The sequence below is a fragment of the Ornithodoros turicata genome, chromosome 4 (assembly GCF_037126465.1).
Source record: "Ornithodoros turicata isolate Travis chromosome 4, ASM3712646v1, whole genome shotgun sequence".
Classification (NCBI taxonomy): domain Eukaryota; kingdom Metazoa; phylum Arthropoda; class Arachnida; order Ixodida; family Argasidae; genus Ornithodoros; species Ornithodoros turicata.
In genome coordinates this window covers 48,727,712-48,731,948 of record NC_088204.1, presented here as the reverse complement: position 1 = coordinate 48,731,948, position 4,237 = coordinate 48,727,712, and the positions used below count along the sequence as shown (strand labels likewise).

Below are 4,237 nucleotides of genomic sequence, written 5' to 3'. Positions count from 1 at the left end.
CGTTCGACGCCGTCGTGAAGTTCAACGAGCACGGCTCCTAGGCCATCGTTGCTTGCGTCGGTGTGTATTTCTGTTTCGGCGTTTGGATCGAAGTGGGCAAGCACGGGTGCGGTCTGTAGACGCGTCTTCAATTCATCAAACGCCAGTAGTACTAATGATTAACTCTGCAGCCAGGAAATGACGTCAAACAGGAAATGACGTCACTCCAGGCCGCAGCCGCTCCGCCCTCATATCAGTGAGGTCAGTGGATAAGATAGTTAATCAGTGACGTCACATAGTTAATCTTAGTGATATGATATCAATGATAAGATTAAGTAACAATAATGACGTCATGGTGAAACACACTAGGAATCGAACTTGGGTCCTTTAGGTTGTCAGACGAGCATCTTAAGCCACTGGGCCACAGGCTCTACCCAGACAACACACGTCGTCCTTAGGATATCCTCGCATTCCCATCATGTCCCAAACGACAAGACGTCCCGCTGAAACTTTGTATGGATGTCCAATGGACATCTCAGCGGGACCGTATATGGTACATCCCATACACGTCCCGCATCGGAAATGCTGGGGACAAGACATGCATCATGTGGTGCGATCTCCACTTTGCAATATCCACATGTCTGCGATAAAGCATTCAGTGTGCGGTCACCGTCATTTTGATGGCGCAGCTGACGTGTACGCGGTGAAACGATGTGTCCAGACTCCAGAGGTATAACCGGAATCAGGCGGGCCAATCCGGTTGAAGAAAAAAGAAACAGAGAAGAACTTATCTTTCCTTGCAGCGCGTACTACGCTTTCGGAGCGGTTAGCTGCACACAGTCCAACAACCTTGTCGTCGTACTTGGCGTTCACCCGCTTGGCCAACCCAATCCAATCCAGCATAGTTCTGTTGACGCGAAGCGCGTGGAGGACGCGTTCTGTCAGGTAAGCTCACCATTTAAGCAGACTTGTGCCCGTTACCCAAAAAAAGGAACTAAATACCGTTACCCGTTACTTCAGAAAAAAGTAACTAAATACGTTACTCGTTACCGACATACAAAAGTAACGAGTTCTCGTTACTCACAGGTAACGAGTTACTTTTACGTTACCGCGCATAGTTAAAGGATCCAACAGACATGCCGCCACACGTGTCAACGTGATTAGTGACCCTTCGTTTTGTCTTGTTGCCCCTCTGCGTCGCGTCTTGGGTCATTGTAATAAACCTTTTGCTGAGTCTGATAATGTGTCGTCCGTCCTTCGTGGTCCGTGTCTCTCGGCCCCTTACCATGAGTCTGCCTGGACCCTTCCTTCTTTCCGAAGTGGGGGTGATCGGAGACTATGAAGACACAAGAAAAGACACCGGTTTTCGTGCCACCGATCACATCACCAACGGTTCCCGAAAACAGACGAGGGGCTGCGTCATAATTTAGGGCGCTCAGAAGCTTAGGAAAGACAAGAAAAGGCTAGAAGTCGAAACGCGTTTTTGTACCCGTAACACAATTGGTGCCCATTCTTGGGAAGGAGTGATGATCGGAGATTATGGAAACAAGAGAAAAGACAACAACACATCCAGCCAGGAATTGCAATAATACTTTGAGTCACACGTCGTCGTGAGTCACGCAGGTCAGATCAGCACGCATTGCGCCACACGGAGTGCCGAAATGTGCTGCCACGCGCTGAAGAAAAGGAACGAGTAGCGTCAGTAACGAGTTACCAATTTTTGTAACTGATTCCGTTACTATTACCATATTTTAAAAAGTAGCTGAATCGTTACTTCGTTACCAAAAAAAGTAACCGTTACCAAGTAACGAGTTACTTGTAACGAGTTAGGCACAACTCTGCATTTAAGTTAATTTTTCTCTATTAATATGTTGTTTATTCATCTCTATAGTGACGCCAAGGGTACGGCGATCTTGGAGGGGTCGCCGTCAGAAGCGACACAGCATCGGCGGAATCTGTAAGCAATATGAGAATTCGTCTATTTAGAAGCGTGGTTTGTAGGGATTTTCATTGCCGACAGTGAACGCCTGTAACAACATTGATTTGTTAAATGTGTCGGATTCGAAAGCTTGGACAACCATAATTCGACTACTTCAAAGATTGCCACAAAAATGTCTTGTTTTCGCGTCGATGTGTAACATTAGTGATGTGGCATCTCCCCCAGTTCGCATATGGTACAGCGTATAATTCCCACCAAGTCTGAGCAAAGTCAACGTATGTGGGCAGTGTCTCTTCGTCTGTTGATCGCGGGGATATGAAAGCTGAAATATTAATACGGAAAACATTTGGTTGCAGTGTGTCATCGCAGCGTTACCCTGGCATCGGTGACTGGAGTGCCAAGTGCCGGCGTTCACTTTGACTGACCATGAGTTCGAAAGGTATGTCACCCCATTATTTTGAGAATGTCGCGAAGAATGGTAGGAAAAGGTCGTGATAACATAGTGCTTGTTGTGTGACGTCACAGAATATACATAGAACATACAAGAGGTTATTGTCTCTGCTCATTTAAAAACGTTCCAAACATGTGGGATAATCCGTTTGAAAACATGACCGAGGCCTGCCTTTTTACAGTTATACTGCTCAATACACCCTGAAGCAAATGAGCGACTATCAGGTAGCACTGTTTCCTCGAGAACTGCTGGACCAGGGGATACCAAATTCCCAATAACCGAAGAAACGCAGTGAAAGAAACCCTTATTGTAAATACATAAGTATGATTATGAAGAGCGTCAAAATAAAAACATCATGACGACTAAACTGAAAGTCCACACCTGACTCAACACGATTGAACCCAATCTAGGTTTAGTCACGTCCTGTATTTTTGAAGAAAGTTATAACTGTTATCTCTGAATTTGGTAAAAAAAGTAAAACCCGAAAAAGTCAGGCCTAGCTATATTGTTCAGCAAATTTGCAGTAAGTATTATGCAATGCTTTTGCTAGAAAATTTGACTGTAATCAGGTTAAACAGTACATGCGCAGGTGACGTGTCATTTTTCTAACAGCTGTGTCATAATTCTTCTAGGCATCGTGATGTCCAACCGGCTGCTTAAGAATGCCACTCGCAGCGAAGTGGAGTACAACATAAAATCGTGGCTGATGCACACCAAAGAGCGCCACGACAGGACGTCTAATTAAGTGGCAAGAGTGGAAGGACTAAATCACAGCAAAAGTGGCAGCTATGTACAGTTTTCTTGCGTGCAAATGTGGAATGCCTTCACAGTGTCTTAACTGCCTTGATGCATCAGTTATGCTGATTTTGTACAACTACAAAATGCTTCAAGGGGTGAACATGATGAAAGAATGCGGAGTGTAACACTAGGACGGACAAGCACGCACAAACAGCTTAATGTGGGTAACTGAGGCCATGTCTCTCCTGAGTTCTTTCAAAAGATGATTTTCACAGCGAGGTAGGCCTATACAGGGTGTTTCACCAAAAGTCACAAAACATTCTAACTGGCGATGTACCTGCTGGAGGATTGTGGGACTTTCGGCAATTACCTCCTCGAAATTTTGGCACAATTGAGGAAGTCTTTGGTCAATTTGTAATTGTGGGAAATTTATTTTGTCAATTGAGCTACAAAAATCGCCACGCGAAACTTTTTTAAACAGAAATATGAAGTCCTCCACGGATAACCACAGGCCCAACAAAAACTGCACAATATTGCAACAGAAATAGTCGAAAAAAATTAGTGAAAATAAGGCTTCAGCCCTGCTTGCATGATTTTCTCAAAGGAATGTGTGCGAAATGTATGCCTTGAGGAGGAAGTGTCCCTACCTTCATTTGTTTTGCCTTGTCACCACCGTCAAGGTCAGAGCAGGGGAAATAATAATAATAAAGCAAGAGGCGGGAACCCTTCCTCCTCTCCCCACATCTTCCGTACGATCTTCTTCGTGGCAATCGAGCAGGCGGGGCTAAAGTGGAATATTTACTAATTTTCTTATACTATTTCTGTTGCAATACTGTGCAGTTTTTGTTGGGTATGTGGTTATCCATGGAGGACTTCACATTTGTGTAAAAAAAAGTGAGGTTCCCTTAGCAATTTTCGAAGTTCGATTGAAAAAAAAGTTGCATAATAAAAAAATGTCCAAAGCCTTCCTAAATGCAGGCAAAGGTTTCCAGAAGGTAATTGCAAAAAGTCCCAGAATCCTCAGGCGAGTACGTCGCAAGCTGGAATTTATCATTTTAGGTGAAACACCCTGTATAGTGGCTAACGTTACTCGCAGCCATCCCAATACAGAATAGCCCGTTCCATGACAT

General features: G+C 44.5%; 1 long non-coding RNA gene across 1 annotated transcript; it reads left to right on the top strand.

The window, feature by feature from the left end:
* Nucleotides 1-903: 903 nt before the first annotated feature.
* Nucleotides 904-3,602, top strand: LOC135393124 (uncharacterized). Its single transcript, XR_010422467.1, has 4 exons — nt 904-924; nt 1,871-1,936; nt 2,275-2,357; nt 3,002-3,602. It is a non-coding gene; the product is annotated as an uncharacterized LOC135393124 (long non-coding RNA).
* Nucleotides 3,603-4,237: the final 635 nt, after the last annotated feature.